Here is an 18032-nt window from a genome sequence, read left to right on the forward strand (position 1 = left end):
GGCTGATTCCTAGCCTGCGGGTCTCAAGAGAAGAATGTTTTATTATTTCTGGATCCTCATGGAGCCTGCTCTGTTGCTTGGTCATGGTCTCACCTTTGGCTTCACCTCCTCTAAAAGTTTGTTCTGGTTTTTCCAAACAGAGATAGGTGACCCTCTGGGGTACTTGCTAAGTCTCTGTTTAAATGTCTTTACCAATAGGCTATAGGCTTCTCGAAGGCAAAACTATCTTTTTTAGAGTTGAATACATATTACCTGAGGCACATGGCAAATATTAAAAAAACAAAACCAAAACAAAACAAAACGAAAAAACAGAAGAAGAAGAAAAAAATAATTTGGCAATTGATTAAGACCAATCTTTCTCCCCTACTGCCAGACTCCATTGCCGTGGTCTCTATACCCATACCCGTCACCATGGTTCCCCTTGAATAAAGTCTACCTTACCGTCTTTTTTTTTTAAAAAAGAAAAATAATTAACTGGATTAAATATATTTGCACTTGGTGAAACAGAATGTTGGATTTGAGATGCTGCTATGTATTTCAGGTGTAAAATAATCTTCCTTTGCAATACACACAAGAGAATAAAGTTTGGTTCAAGTCTAGATGATACTGGCTGTCCTGAGGAATGCTATAAATTCAGTTAATTGGAATGCGGACTTGGGAATACTTAAACTTATTGATTTATCAATGCTTATACTTTGCATGTATCAGAAGACCATTTTATAAATGGGAAAATTAACTAAGGTATGGACAAAAGGAGGTTCATCCAGCATCTCAGAGCCAAGGCTAGGGCAATGTTTCTTACTTACTAGTTAGTACTCTTCACAAGGCACCAAACCACTTCTGGAAAGTAATCAGGCAGCTCTGCTTGCACCTTGTGTGGTGTGGCCTTCCCAGGCCTCTCCAGCCTGTCTTCTCAGAAAGACACTGGTCTTGTCTCTCTTGTACAAAGGATTGTGAATCTAGACTCTAGATCACCACTGTTTGTATAGGACAGACAAGGCCAGAGTCTCTGATAAAATCTAGACATTAGAAGGCCTTCAGTGAGGTAGATTTATGCCATCAGGGTCACTACTGATGACTGAGCACTGTGATTGTCCAAGAGGCTAGTGGGGGAATGACATTCTAGTGTCCTTTATCAGTTAGGCCACAGACCCTGACACATTACCGTGTTTGCCTGGGAAAGGGTGCATATTTTTCTAATCATTACAAGGGCACTCTATAGATAAGTGAAGGCTGTAGATACAGCAACTTAAGACAGAAATTTGCTGGCTTCTTAGGAATAGCAGCTGGATAGGGCAAGCAGACAAATCCTAAATCAGCTGCTTTTGGTGGTCTGGTGTCAAAAACCTAGCACTGTCCTGAGTGTCCGGATAGCTGGCCTCAATTCCTGTCAGTAACACTAGCTCACTGCATGGCGCTGATTCAATACCCTCCATTTTCCCTGCTTGTTGTTCTTATTCTTTCTCTTCTCTTGGTTTTTTCCTCATAGCTTCAGGTCTCAGCTAAAATGTCTTGTCTTTGGTGAAAACTTCTGTGACTCTCTAACCCAATTCAGATCCTTATATGATTAATTTTTCTACACTCTGTATTGTTTCTTCTCAGCACTAAATTTTGATGATTTAATGTCTCTCTTTCCAAGGAATGTTAAAATCTCAAAGGGAAGCATTCTGATCAGTCTTGCTCAGGGAGATGGCTTTGCTGTCTAGGATAGTGCCTTGTTTGCAAAAGATACCCAACAAATATGCATTGAAGACATGAGCTAATAAATAATGCTGAGAACAGGAGCCGGGTTCTTTTGGTTATTATCTGTGTGACTCTGGCAAATGACAGATACCCTCTGGGTCTCAGTTTCTACATCTGTAAAATGGACATAATATAAATTCCTGCCTGTATATCAGCACCATTGTAAGAATACAGGAGATAAAAATAAAGCACCTGATAACTATAAATAATCTTTAATGTTGGCCATGTTAATAACAGTTGAAAAGCTGTGATTTATCTTCCACCGCCATAAGAAAGTGAATTTGCTTTAGGTAGATGAGAAACTGAGATTATGAAAGAAGGTTTTATCCAAGCAGGGAAGAAGATGAGAACTTTCTTCTACAACACTATTCTAGGTTGGTAAGAAGGTATAGGAATGAAGGAAATAAGAAATGTTTTAATTACTATGGACTTTTCCAGACTTAATTAAAAATCATCTGGGTGCTTTTTTTCTCAAGGTAGGAAAGAATTACAATTTGGGTTGGCAATCTCATGAAGAGATTTCAATGTGGTTAAAAGCATGGGTTTGGGGAGCACACAGAACTGAGTTTGAATTTCAGATTTGCCCCTTATGAGCTGTGTGACACTGTAACCTTACAATATTTTCTAATTTCTCTGTGCCTTGGATCCAGTACCCATAAAACAGGAGTAATGATACCTCTTGGTGTTTTTATGAAGATTAGATAAGAAAATTTGTAAAACTAGTACAGTGCCTTGCAAATACTAAGTGAAAAATAAATAATAAACTTGTCTATTCTATTCTACTCTATTGTACATTGAGTTGTCTTAGAGGAGGGAATGACATTTTAGGACCACCACCAACACCACCACCACCACTACTAATAATAACAATAATAGGCTGCCTCCTCTGGTCAGGTGCTGAGTTAGATACAATGTATCAATAAAATTGTTGAGAGGCTACCATTACTATCCTCATTTTATATAAGGAAATTGAAGCTTAGAGGAGTTTTGCCAGGGTTACAAATCATATATGAGCCAGAGCAGGGAACTGGACATGCAAATGTATGATTCCAATGTTCCTGCTTTTAGCTATTCTGCTAAGTTGCACTGGCATATGCTCATGGTTGCTACTGGCAAAATGTCTGGGCCAAGCAAGGAACACCATGTTACCAACCTGTGTGCCCACAGATTCATCTGTGCCAGCTCTGCTTTTTTTTCATTAGCCTCTGAATAAAGTTCTGGCCTATTCCATTCACTATGTTTTTGCTCAGTTTGATATAGCAAACATGCAGTTTACATGGTGTCCTTTATATCCTCGGCAGAAATAGGACTGAAGATAGGGCTGTAGGATAAAATACATGATGCCCAATTAAATGTGGATTTCAGATAACAATGAGGAATTTTCTTTTAGGATAAGTATATATACCAAATATTTCACAGGAATACTCATGCTAAAAATTATTTGTGGTTTAGCTGAAATTAATTTTTTCTTACATTTTTAGCTGAAATTTAAATTTAACCAGGCATCTGGTACTTTTATTTGTGAATCTACCTAGAGAAGCCCCCATAATTCTTTTCTTATTAAAAAACCCATGATCAGGGAGTGCAGAATAGGACTGAGAGAGGTTACATAAAGGATTAAAGAGTAGTATGTATGAAGTTGAAATCATATGAGGAAACTAGAAGTCATTAAAGGGCTCTAGTTCCTCTTTAACATCACATCTGGAATATGTTTCCTTCTTGGAAGCCTCATAAAGAAATCATAAACCCCTCTCTTGTTCTTGGCTCATTCCAGCTAAAGTTTCAGACTAGTCTCGGAAGGGATGCATGTGGCTTCAGCTAGGGGTCCCATTCCCATGGTGTCTACATGCTGGGGAGTGGTCCCACTCTCTGTTACCCTAATCACCTTCCTCTATGTAGCTTATACATTAGTCAATCTTCATGCCATAGATCCATTTAACAGTTACTTTTTCAATGAACATTTATTTATTGAGCTTATACTATTTGCCAGGTACTCTGCCAGGCACTGGGGACAAGAAAATACAAAACAACAATCCTTGACCTACCTTTGTTGAGGAGGCAAACATGTAACCAAATAATTACAATTTAAATATGAGAAATGCTAATGGAGTTGTGAACAGATTCCTATAGAAGACTAACAGGGAGTGGTTAACGTTGCCTGCCAGAGGGGGTCATGGACAAATCATTGTTTGGGCCTTGAAAAGTGATTGTGTAGGTGTTCACTATGCAACCAAGGTGTGGAGAAGACACCTCAGGTAGGAGGAATGACATCTGTGAAGACACAGAAGCTTGGAAGGGCATAGCATATTTCTAGGAATGAACCTCAAATTCTTCAGTGTTATTAGAAGTGAAGATTGAAGTAAAACAACTGAATCTCAACATTTGTTTTAATTAATGAACATGTTGGAAGGAAAAAAAAATGGAGGGGAAAGAGAAGAGAGAAGGAACAGAGAATGTTTGGGGGTGGGGAGTAAAAAATCATTAAGTATTTAAACTCACAGCTAGAAATTTTTTTTCTCTTCCTGTTCTCTAATTAGAATTTCAGATAAGGACATTGCTATCCATCAAATTACGGCAGAATTGTGAATTTTCTTTACCTTTTATTACCACAGAACCAATTTTCTCACAAAGTGCTATCAATTTTCCTCTTAAATATCCTTAAAATTTAACTTCTTTCACTTCCACAATAAGTGTCACAGTTTGGAGCTTCGTCTTGACTCTTGGAATAGCAATCTAAAGTCTCCCCGATGTTTGCCTCTCGCCATTCCAGGCTGTCCTCCCCATTGCTGCCATTTTTATCTCTCTATAACGTAATTATGTTTACATCCTCTGTCATGTCTCTAATAATTTCAATGGCTCCTGACTACATATAAATAAGGTCTTTCATATTTCATTCACAATCAATATCTCTAGCTTCTCTTTAGGAGTAGTATAGAGTAATCTTAATGCACAAGTTCTAGAGTCAGGTAGCCTGCATTCAATTTCTGACTTCGCTAGGGCTGGTATTTACTGGGCATGTACTGGGATGCTCATATCCGGTCTACTAGGCTGGGTTGGTGTTTGCACCCTAGTTGTTGAATAATTTAATATCTTCTCAGCTACTAAATGTGATTTGGCAGTTCACTTATACTCTCTAAACTTTAGTTCTCCATCTCCAATATAAAGATAATAAAAGTATCAGTCACAAAAAGTTTTAATAAATCTGAAATAAAATATCAATGAAATAAGTAAATTATAAATGAAATCATGCTATAAAAAGCTTAGTGTCATGTATGTCTAACAAATGCTGACTATTTGCGTTGCTGCCTCTCACCAATCTCTAACCATGTCACCTCCTGTTTTACCTTACCAAGCATGCTCCAGAACTTTACTTATTTTATCACCCTACTTGTTCTGCCTGAAGTAGCCAAACCCCACCAATTCATCCTTTAAACATTCAATCCTTCAGAAAGACATTGTAACCACATCCCTGACTTAATCCATGGTACAATTAATCACTTTTCCTGTGTGCTCACTGTGCACACATCTCTATTATATTAAATCATGAGTTATTGTTTATATATCTGCCGCTGCCATTAAGTTACGAAAGCATTCTTTGCATCATTTCAATTTTGTTAAATTTGTTAAGGTTCGTTGAATGACTCCATAAAATCTATCCTGACTAATGTTTCCTCTGCACATACTAAAATATATATTTAGGTTGGAGTATTTTATGAAGGTTAATTAGGTCATTTTCATTAATTGTGATAATCAGATTTTCTGTATCTTTACTGATTTTCTATCTGGTTATTCTATCAATCACTGAGAGACTAGTTTTGAAGTCTCCAAATAGAATTTTAAATTTGTATACTTCTCTTTTCTTGTCTGTCAAATTTTACTTTATAGATTTGAGGATCTATTGTTACTTGCTTATACATATAGGATTATTATGTTTTCTTAATTAATTGACTCCTTTCTGATTATGCAATGTTCCTTTTTTTGTTGATGTTATTGGAGACGGAGTCTCGGTTTCTCGCCCATGCTGGAGTGGAGGGCTATGGCGCGATCTCGGCTCACTGCAACCTCCGCCCCCGGGGTTAAAGAAAGTCTCCTGTCTGAGCCTCCCGAGTAGCTGGGACTAAAGGCACACCCTGCCACACTCGGCTAATTTTTTGTATTTTAGTAGGGACGGGGTTTCACAGTGTTGCCCATGCTGGTCTTGAACTCCTGAGCTCAGGCAATCCGCCCGCCTTGGCCTTCCATAGTGCTAGGATTACAGGTTTGAGCCACTGTGCCCCGCCGCAATGTTCCTTTTTGTCTCTGATAGTATTCCTTGTTCTGAATAGTATCTGTTCTCATGTTAATAAAACCATTGCAATTATTTTGTGTGTGTTTAATGATAAATCTTTTTGCATTCACTTACTCTCATCTATGTTTTTATATTTAAAGTGGATTATTTTTTATAAACAGTGTAATCTGATGATCTCTGTTTTATAATTAATGTGTTTAGATTGCTTACATTAATGTAATTATTAATATAATTGCTTTTAAACCTACAATGTTGCCAGATGTTTTATTTTCCATCTTTTGGACTACTTTTGGATTAACTGTTTTGGATTGACTGTTTTTTATGGATCTATGTTACCTCTACTATTGACTCAGTAGATAAACCTACTTTAATTGAACACAGTTACTCTTCAATTTACAGTTTTCAATTTATAGTTTGACAATTTATAGCTTTCATATCAATTATGTATTTATTGCCTCATTTAGTCTCACAAAAACCTCGTAATTTAGGTATTATTATACCCTTATCTGGCATAGATAAATTATACATAATTGGCATAGAAATATTTACACTATTAATTTTGTACTATGGTCTTCTCAATTTAGAGGGGAGTCACTATTTCCATGTAATTAATTTATATATTTTTAATGTTCCCTTCACTCCATCCTATGTACCAAAGTAAGGCATGACATAGTACCTGTTTTGAAATGTTGCCTCCACCCTCAGCCATAGCTCCAGCTGCTAGAAAAACAAAAGCCACTGGACTCTTAACTGCCTTCCTTGTTTACATCTGATTCTTTGGCTTGAGCTTTGGCTATTGTTCCAGTGGGACTCTGGGATCACCTCTGCCACTGACATTTTATATAAAATGAATCATACAATATGTGGCTTTTTGTGTCCAGCTTCTTTTACTTATCATGTTTTCAAGGTTCTTCTACATAATAGCATGTATTAGTACTTCATTCTTTATTACTGCTAAGTAATATTCCAGTGTATAGATACACCACATTGTATTTATCCATTCCCCTGTTGATAAGCACTTGGTTTGTTCTGCTATTATTGGGCTGTTATGAATAATGCTACTGTGAACATTCTTTATTACTGCTAAGTAATATTCCAGTGTATAGATTTACCGCATTTTATTTATCCATTCCCCTGTTGATAAGCACTTGGTTTGTTCTGCTATTATTTGGCTGTTATGAATAATACTACTGTGAATAAGTGTATGAATGAACATATATTTTAATTTCTCATGGGTATACACATAGGAATGGAATTGCTGGGTCATATGAGAACTCATTTGAAACTTGTGAGAAACTTCCAGACTCTTCTAAGCATTTATACTATTTTACATTCCCACTAGCAATTTATGAGAATTCCAGTTTCTCCATATTATAACCTATTGTTTTTATTGCATCTTTTTTATTCTAGTCATCATAGTAGGTATGGAGTGGTATATAACTTTGCTTTTGATGTGCATTTCCTTAAAGGATAATGATACTGATCATACTTCATTGAGCTTATTGGCCCAATCATTTTGGTAGGCCAACATTACCCTGATGCCAGAATCAGAATGAGAAATGACAAGACAAGAAAATTACAAATTAATATCCCTCAGAAACATAAAAATAAAAATTCCCCCAAAAGTACTAACAAATCAACTACGTAGGTTTTATATCTGAAATGCAAATCTTATTCATCATTTGAAAAATAAATAAATTCAGTTTACCATATGGTCAGATTAAAGATAAAAAAATAATCATTTCAATAGATACAGAAAAGTCATTTGACAAGATTCAATATCTGTTATATAATACACATATATACTTATATATGTATATATATATAATAGTATGTGTGTATGCATATACCTCTCAGAGGACTAGCAATAGAAGGGAAATTCCTCTACTTGATAAGGAACATCTATAAAACACTCACACTTAAATATGTTAACATCACACTTAATGATGAAAGATTAATGCATTCCTCTAGGATCAAGCACAAAACACAAATATCCTCTCTCCCTATTCCTTTTGGATGTTGAACCAAAGGTCCTTACTACTGCAATAATGGAAGGAAAAGAGTAAAAGGATTGAAAAGGGAGAGGTAAAACTGTCTGTATTTATAGAAGGCATGACTGGCTATGTGGAAAATCTCAAAGAATCTACAAAAATGTTATCAGAAATATTAAGTTTCTAATACTTAACAAGGTTAAGTACTTGTAAATACTTAACCAGGTTGAAGGATACGCAGTTAACATACAAAAATCAGTTGCATTTGTACATAGTTGCACAGAACAATTGGAAGTTGGAATTAAAATGTGCCTTTTCTAATAGCACCAAAACCATAAAATTCTTAGATATATATCTAACAAAATAATGACAAATTATGTTTGCTTATAACTATACAGTTCTGTTAAAATAAGTAAAAAATGACCCCTAAATAAATAAAGATATTTATTGTATTCATGAATTAGAAGACGCTGGCTCTTCCTAATGTGATCTATAGATTCAACAGAGATCTAATCATAATTCTAGCATCATTTTGTATAAAAACAAGCTAACTAATTTTAATATTAAATGGAAAGGCAAATAACTATAATAACAAAAAAAAAATTTGAAACAATAAAACCAGGTAGGACGAAGTCTGAGGCACCACTCAAACTAATATCAAGGCTTCTATAAAGCTCAATGATTAAGACAGTATTATATTGGAGAAAGGCTAGGCATATTGATGGAACAGAAGGCAGTCCAGAAATATACTCACATTTGTATGGTCAATTGCTTTTCAATGACGGTGCACAGGTCAACCAATGAAGAAAAGATAATGCTTTCGACCAGGCGCGGTGGCTCAAGCCTGTAATCCCAGCACTTTGGGAGGCCGAGACAGGCGGATCACGAGGTCAGGAGATCGAGACCATCCTGGCTACCACGGTGAAACCCCGTCTCTACTGAAAAAAAATACAAAAAAACCAGCCGGGCGAAGTGGCGGGCGTCTGTAGTCCCAGCTACTTGGGAGGCTGAGGCGGGAGAATGGCGGGAACCCGGGAGGCGGAGCTTGCAGTGAGCTGAGATCCGGCCACTGCACTCCAGCCTGGGCGACAGAGCGAGACTCCGTCTCAAAAAAAAAAAAAAAAAAAAAGATAATGCTTTCAACACATGATGGGAAGCAATTGGACGAAAAGAAATAAGGAATAAGTGTTGATCTATATATTGTTATACAAAAAGTAACTCAAAATGGGTCACAGTCTTAAATGTAAAAACGTATACTCTAAAATTTCTTGAAAAAATGTAGAGGGAAATATTTGTGTCCTTGGATTAGATAAAGGTTTCTTAGACATAATTCCAAAAACATGATTGACACAGACAGAAATACACTGTTAAGAAACAGCAAAGACAAACCATAGATTAGGAAAAAACTCATATATTTGTTAAAAGATTTGGAGCCAGTATACATAAATTATGTTTTCAAAACTAAGTAATAGGAAAACAACCCAATTTAAACAAAAGGGGAAAAATATTTGAATAGAAATTCAGAGTAGACATGTGGAGGACAAGTACATGAAAAGATATTTGAATAGAAATTCAGAGTAGACATGTGGAGGACAAGTACATGAAAAGATAATCTGCACCATTTGACATTAGAGAAATGAAAACCAAAACCATAATGATATATTGCTACCCACCTATCTAAAACTAAAACATTAAAAACCAAATAAAAAAGCTAAAAAAACATCAAAAACAAAATAAAAAATAGCAAGTGCTAAAGAGTATATAGAGAAACTAAAACTCTCATACCTTGTTGGTGGGAATGTAACATAAGAAAACAGTTTGGCAGGATATATACTCATATAAGTATATATACTTATTATATAACCATGTAAGTATTTACCCAGCAATCTCACTCTTAGATACATACTCAAGTGAAATCGATATTTACATTTACACAAAAACCACAGATGAATGTTTATAGTGGCTGTAATAACCCTAAACTTAAGCTCTAGTATGTCCACATAATAAAATATTACTCAGCACCATTAGGAATGACTCACTAATCTGGGCAACACCATGAATGAATTTCAAAGTATTATTCTAAGTGGTGGGAGCCAGACTCAAAATACTGCAACTGTATAGTTCTAATTTCATTTACATAATGTTTTGAAAAAGCAGAACTATAGCAACAAAAAGCAGAACTTTGGTGGTTAGGGGCTGAGCAGGAAGGGGAAGGCTTACTATAAATGAGCACAGAGGAATTCTTTTGGATGGTGGACATTTTGTGTCATGAGTATAGACTGGTGACAAAATTGTTTGTGTTTGACAAGACTCACAGGACGTACTTTAAAGGGTAAATTTAAACTGTATGTAAAATACACCTTGATGTTTAACTATGTGTAAATTATACCCTAATACAGGAAAAGTATATTTATAATAGCCTTGATGGTGATGGTAGTGATTAGACTATATGTGAACTGGTGGTTATGCTTTCATGCCATTTCTGCAGCAAACGTTCTGGGTAATCTTGAATACCTCTTTTCCCCCTTCGTAGGTCCAAGTTTCTTCATTTTCCAATGATAAATTTGGATGGGATAATGACTAGAGTTTCTTCTAGCATTGGCATTCTGTGATGACTGAAGATATGATTTCTGAGGTTGTTTTTATGTTCCCTCAATCTTTGAAACCAGATGCTTTTGTTAAGGTTTGGGCTGGGCCCATATTCTGAGACATTTCCTTACATGACAGGTAGGTGTGTGTTTGTGCATGAGGACGGCTAGAGGTAATCTGGCCACCACCCTTTATCCTTCCCATGCCTCCTTCACCAAGCTGTTTATGACTAATCTGTGAACAGCTGCCATTAACAGCAACCCAGAGCCCGAAGATGAATTTAAAAAACAAAACCCCCAAACATCTTGTACATTATCAGATATCCTGTTGTCTCTCTTGATTGAACAGCTCAATAGAGTATAATGAAAATAATTCCCATTCTTAATGCCTGCCCCCAGGTGGGAACTCACGCATTCTTTACAATTACCCTGCCCACAAATGTAGGTCATTGTGGATATAATTATCCTCATTTTGTAAATTATTAAAAAGAAAAAAAAAAAAAAACTAGCAGCAGCAATGACACAATAAAACAAACTAAGGCGTGAACATTTTAATTTACTACTCTATTATCAATCCACAAGTAAGTGGCAGAGCTAGGACTTAAACTCACTGCTATCTGATACTAAAACCATTAATAAAAATGCATCTAACAGGGTTCCAGTCTGAAATATGGGAACCCGGTTACTGTTCATGTACGTATTTATCTATTCCTTAATTTATTCATTTATTGATAGATATTTTGTAACCTGCAAAGTATCAGGAAAGACACTGTGCATAAGAGATACAAGAGTAGATTGGATAGGCAGTACCCCTGCCACCATGGAACCTACATTTTAGTAGGGGGGGGAATGAAAAAACTCCGCAGGGAATTACACTTCAGCATTGTAATTGCTACAATAGAATATTGTGGGCAGATAAAGGAAGACCAAGGAAATCTCCCCAAGGAAAGTTATCTATGCTGAGATGTGAGAGAAAAGTAGGAGTTAGGCAAAGATTTACAGGTAGGAAAAAAAAATGACAACAAATGAGAAACTTAAGTAGTTCAGTAGGACAGGGACTTGAAGTAAAGTGTCACGGAGCAGAGTAAAAAGAAACTGAAAAATATCTAGGGCTTGACTCATCCGGAATTCTGTGAAGTTTTTAAAATGGCTGGAACTTTTTCTAAGAGCAATATGCAAGGGTTTTAAATAGAGAAGTGACATGATCAGATTTTATTTTCCAGTTTCCTTGATCAGTAGTAGAAAATGAGAGTGAACCAACACTGAAGGCAAAGAGACCATTTAGGAAATCATTATTATCATTATAATCACATTGTTACAATAATGACCATGATGATAGTGCTTAGAGATGGGGTTAGAGCCAGTGGTAATGTAACCAAGTGGATGGACTTGAGCAGTAAGTTTTTGTAACTTTATTAGCCCTAATGCTGCAATCTTGACATATATTTTGTAAAACACCTTCCATTCTATTAAAATTAGTAGATAAAATATCCTACTAACACACGTAATTTCAGAAGTCCATAAAAAATCAAAACCAATACAAATAAGAATTAAAATAAATAATAGTATGTATTTTAATATGGGTACACCACCACCAGGAAATTAAGTCCTCCATAGAATTACAAAGTGCCTCCCTGAAGCATTGCCATATCCATAGAGAACTACAAGATTCAAATGATATTCAGTCAGTCCCATTGACAGGTGTCAGTGATGACTGGATTTGTTGTGTGAGGGCCAGGGAGATGCCAAGTATGTTTCTGTCTTTGGTGGCAGTGTGGTTGTGGTATATTACCCAGCATTGTGGATACCCAATGAAGAGAGCTGGGGACAAGGGAAAGATCATGGGTTCCGTATTGGACAGGTTGAATTTAAAGTGATTCTGAAACATTTACACTGGAGATGATTGGCAATTAGGAATTTTGTATGAGTAAATATAAACCTTAAGCCCAGAAAGGAAGACTTTACTTGAGAGATGGATTTGGGGTCATCATTTTACAAATGGAAAACAAAACAAAACAAAACAAAAGCCATAGAGCAGATGAGACTCTCCAGGGATAGTGGGTAGAATTAAAAGAGAAGAACACTTAGGCTGGTGCTTGAGGACCACACACAGCAAGAAAGCCCTGCAGGAGAAACTTCAAAAAGGCTACTCAAGTGAAAAAGGATAGAAGAGAATACTTAGATCCAATGGAAACCAAGGAAAGAGAGAGTTTATGAAAAGAGGAACTGTTCTGCTGGCTACTGCTTAGAGATCTAGGAAGATAAGGTTTGGGATGCTTTACTCATCTAGAAACAAGGAAGTCTTTAGTCACGGACAGGAAAATTGTCAGTGTAATGGTGGAATGAGCCTCATTACATTGGTGCCTGGAGGTAGTAGAAGGCAAGGAAATAGATTCCATCAGATTCCACATCTCTCCAAGGGCTTGCATGTCTGTGAAACATGGGTATTGATGTCCCTTGTACACTTCTTCAAATGTAAAGAAATTCTTCAAATGTAAAGAACTTCAACATAAAGCAGAGTAAGATACATCTGTAATGCTGGTATACATAGGAAAAACGGAGAAATCATACTCTGCTTTTGCTAATTCTTCTGCTTCCACCATAACTGTCCTGTTAAACTCATCTCTGATTGTTGTAAAACTACTCCAAACGTAAAGTTCCCATGTGATTGTCCTTGTTGTAATTCTTCTCAAAGATGTTTAACACCAGGCCAGTGGCTCATGCCTGTATCCAAGCACTTTGGGAGGTGGAGGCAGGTGGATCACCTGAGATCAGGAGTTTGAGACCAGCCTGGCCAACATAGTGAAGACCCGTCTCTACTAAAAATACAAAAATTAGGCCGGGCATGGTGGCTCACGCCTGTAATCTCAGCACTTTGGGAGGCCGAGACGGGTGGATAACGAGGTCAGGAGATCGAGACCATCCTGGCCAACATGGTGAAACCCCATCTCTCCTGAAAAACAAAACATTAGCCGGGCATCGTGGCAGGCGCCTGTAGTCCCAGCTACTCGGGAGGCTGAGGCAGGAGAATGGCATAAACCCGGGAGGCGGAGCTTGCAGTGAGCTGAGATGGCGCCACTGCACTCCAGCCTGGACAGCACAGTGAGACTCCATCTCAAAAAAAAAAAATTAGCTGGGGGTGGTGGCAGATGCCTGTAATCCCAGCTACTCGGGAGACTGAGACAGGAGAATCACTTGAACTTGGAGGCAGCGGTTGTAATGAGCTGAGATTGTGCCATTGCACTCCACCAGCCTGGGCGACAAGAGGGAAACTTCGTCTAAAAAAAAAAGTTTTTGTTTACTTTGTTGCAGCATGAAGAGCCCCACCCCCTTTCTCTGCCAAATCACCAAGGCGGCTGGGAGCCTGAACACATGTCCTGAAAACTGGAGGGCGGCAGTATGACGAGCAGGCCCTCATTGCTGCTCAGTAATGCGGGGCTCAGATTCGCATGCTCTATGCTCACTTCTACTTTGACCAAACCAGCCATACCCCTGAATTTCCTTCCCACAAGGTTCTAGTGTTTGAGGGTGATGATGGATTCTCTGTGTGGGAGAGCAATGCTATTGCCACCTATGTGAGCAATGAGGAGCTGTGGGGAAGTGCTCCAGAGGCAGCAGCCCAGGCAGTGCAGTGGGTGAACTTTGCTGATGATAGCCAGTACCTGGGTGCTTCCACCTTGAGCAAAATGCACCATGACAAACAGGCCACCAGGATGCAAGGGAGGAGGTGAGGTGAAATCTGGGGCTGCTGGATGCTCACTTGAAGATGAGGATTTTTCTGGTGGGTGAACGAGTGACACTGGCTGACATCATAGTTATCTGCACCTTGTTGCGACTCTATAAATAGGTAGATTCTAGAGCTTTCTTTCTACCAGGGCATTCTCATGATCAACCGCTGTTTCGATCAACCTACATTTACCAGCCTCAGTTCCAGCCTGTCTTGGGTGGAAATGAAACTGTGTGAGAACATGGCCCACATTGATGCTAAAATATTTGCAGAGAGTCAGCCTTAAAAGGACACTCCACGGAAAGAGAGGGGCTCACGGGAAGAGAAACAGAAGCCCCAAGGTGAGCAGAAGGAGAAGGTGGCCGCCCCTACTCCTGAGGCAGAGATGGAAGAATGTGAGCAGCCCAAGAATACCTTTGAGTTGGATGAATTTTAAGCACAAATACTCCATCGAGGACACACCCTCTGAGGCACTGCCATGTTTTGGGGAGCACTTTGATAAAGATGGCTGGTCCCTGTGATACTCTTGAGTATCCCTTCCCTGAAGAACTCACCCAAACCTTCACGAGTCGCAGTCTCATTGGAATGTTACAGCGATTGGACGAGCTGAGGAAGATGCCTTTGCCAGTGTCATCCTCTTTGGAATCAACAATAGCAGCTCCATTTCTGGAGTCTGGGTCTTCCAAGGCCAAGAGCTTGCCTTTCCACTGAGTCCAGACTGGCAGGTGGACTCTGAGTCATATAAAAGGTGGGAACTGGATCCTGGAAGCAAGGAGACCCAGACACTGGTTGGAGAATACTTTTCCTGGGAGGGGGTCTTCAAGCATTTGGGCAAAGCCTTCAGTAAGGGCAAGATCTCCAAGAGAACATTTTTTACCATTGTCTAGCAGCCTGCACCTGCCCTTCATGAAGATGGGGATCATTAAAGGAAATTGAACATTGGCAATAAAAAGATGTTTTCGTTCAACTGCTCATCAGCTGTTTAGAACCCCATTCTGTTGTTTCCCTGAGCGTAATCCAGACTTTGTTTTCACACTTCCAAAGATGAGTGGTTCACTAGGGCAACTTACTAGGTGCCAGATACTTTGGACTCTAAAGTCAGATGGAAGTGGGTTTAGATGCTGCCTCTGTCAAATCTTTGACGGTGATATCTTGGACAAAGTATTTAAGCTAAATGTCTGGGGTTATTTTTTTTTTAATGTGAAATGGGAATTATAACACCTAGCTCTCAGACTTGTTAAAAGACTCGCATGTGATGATGCATGTAAACAGCAAATAGCACAGCCTTTGACACAGAGAATATGTTAACATATAATAGATTTAAAAACTTACAATTTTAATTGAAAAAAGGACAATTAAAAATAATTATTTAATTGAAAAAGCATTCTTTTCAATTATAAGATTCTTTTTTAATTGAAAAGAATTTATATTTAATTTTTCAAGTAAAAAACAATTCTTTTCAATTAAAGAAGAATCCTGTAATCGAACAAAAATTATTTTTCAATTAAAAAAGAATTTTTAATGAAAACAACAAGAAAGATTCTACCAGTCTTTGATTGGTGAAATATTTCTTAATCATTTTGGCTGAAAGTGTCTTTCTCTAATTCCCAAGCATTGGCCATAGTTATTGCTCTTGGAAGTGACCAACAAGTGTAATCTATTTTCCCATTACAGCTCTCCAATCATTAAATCTTCTCTCCTTCATGGTAAGCATCTCAATTTCTTCAAACTTTCCTTAAAGAACATGCTTTTAAGGCCCCTCTCTATCATTGTTGCTACTTTTTAAAATTCGCTCCAAGGTGTCCCTATTCATCCAGAATGGAGAAGGTGGAATTTGATCTGATAGTTGAAGGATTATTAAATTTTATGGAATATCTTCAGAGATGGTGATGAGTGACATAAGTTGCAGTGAGGCGGTGGGATCAGAAGTGTTTGCTATAAAGCCTGAGAATGTAGTTTAGGGAGAGTCTTAAATGCTTTTCAAAGAACCAATTCTAGGCTGGGCGTGGTGGCTCATACTTGTAATCCCAGCACTTTGGGAGGCCAAGGTGGGTGGATGATCTGAGGTCAGGAGTTTGAGATCAGCCTAGCCAACATGGTGAAATCCCCTCTCCACTAAAAATACAAAAATTAGCTGGGCACCATCATGCTCACCTGTAATCCCAGCTACTCGGGAAGTTGAGGCAGGAGAACTGCTTGAATCTGGAAAGTGGAGGTTGCAGTGAGTTGAGATCGTGCCACTGCACTCCAGCCTGGGCGACAGGGAGAGACTCATAAAAAAAAAAAAAAAAAAAATCTATTATATTCATATTCATTTGACAGCAAAATATCCTCAGTGTGCTTGGAGTGGGTGTGAGACATGATCAGATGGTCATTTTGGTGCATTATTCGTATAGTGGATGTAAAGGAAAAGAGAGAGAAATAAGGGAATCGTTCATGTGTATTAATTGAGAATCAATATTAATAGTAGTGTGACCCGGAGAAAGAGACAGATGTGAGGTCTATGTTAGCTATTTACAGGAATTATTTTAACTTTCCCTATTTCCTAGAATATCAAATATGAATATGCTTGTCCACTTTTCTTCTTTTAAAACAAATGCTTATTAAATGTCAATTTTTAAAAAACAAAGCGCTATTTTTAAATGCCAGTACTTTAGTCTGTTTGTGTTGTTATAAAGGAATACCTGAGGCTATAATTTATAAACAAAAGAGGTTTATTTGTCTCACAGCTCTGCAGGCTGTACAAGAAGCATGGTCCCAACATTTGCTTCCAGTGAGGTCCTCAGGAAGCTTCCACTCATGGCGGAAGGTGCAGGGGTGCAAGCATCACATGGTGAGGGAGGAGGGACCAGGATGAGGAGCCAGGCTTCTTTTAACAATCAGATTTCTCAGGAATGAATAGAGTGAGAACTCCTTCATTATCGTGAGAACAGTTCATGACAGATCTGCCTCCATGACTCAAACACCTGCCACCAGGGCCCACCTCCAACTTTAAGGATCAAATTTCAACATAAGATTTGAAGAGGACAAATACCCAAACTAGATCATGCAGAGAATTAAAAAAATCAAAAATAAAACATTGGAGATGTTTGTAGTTCAGGATAATGTGATTTTAAAAAAGTTTCATAGAACAGAGAACATTTGAACTTTACTTATAAGAATGGTTATGTATTAATTCTGTGACAAAAGAAAATACGGCATTCCAAGTGGAAAAAACAAGGTGAGCAAAGGAAGGTAAAAGACCAGGTTATATTCAAGGAAAATTTTATTAGTTTACAGTTGTGTTGTCTAATACTGTAGCCACTAGCCATATATGAACACAAAAAATTAGTTAAATCAAATTCAAAAGTCAATTCCACAGTCACACTAGTCACATTCCAAGTGCTTATAAGTTGTATATAGCTAATGGCTAGTATACTGAACAGCACAGCTATAGAACATTTCCATCATTGCAGAAAGTTCTATTGAGCAGTGCTGGGCTAAAGAATGATGCTGCATATAGAGAAGTAAGAAATTATCAGATTTACACACATGCACACTCACACATACACACACACCCCTGATTTTGAGTCTGAATTTTATTCTGTTGGTATATCAACATCTGTTTTGGTTAAAAGAAACAAAATGTAACTTAAACTGGCTTAAACAACAAATGGAGTTTGTTAGCTCAATTATCTGAAAAGTTCAGAAATAAC

At 37.7% G+C, this 18032-nt stretch overlaps 1 pseudogene; it reads left to right on the plus strand.

Annotated features, from left to right (window-relative positions):
- Positions 1-13923: 13923 nt before the first annotated feature.
- LOC112627089 lies at positions 13924-15224 on the plus strand (annotated as a pseudogene).
- The last annotated feature ends 2808 nt before the right edge of the window (positions 15225-18032 follow it).

Source organism: Theropithecus gelada, chromosome 6, assembly GCF_003255815.1.
Source record: "Theropithecus gelada isolate Dixy chromosome 6, Tgel_1.0, whole genome shotgun sequence".
NCBI classification, from domain to species: domain Eukaryota; kingdom Metazoa; phylum Chordata; class Mammalia; order Primates; family Cercopithecidae; genus Theropithecus; species Theropithecus gelada.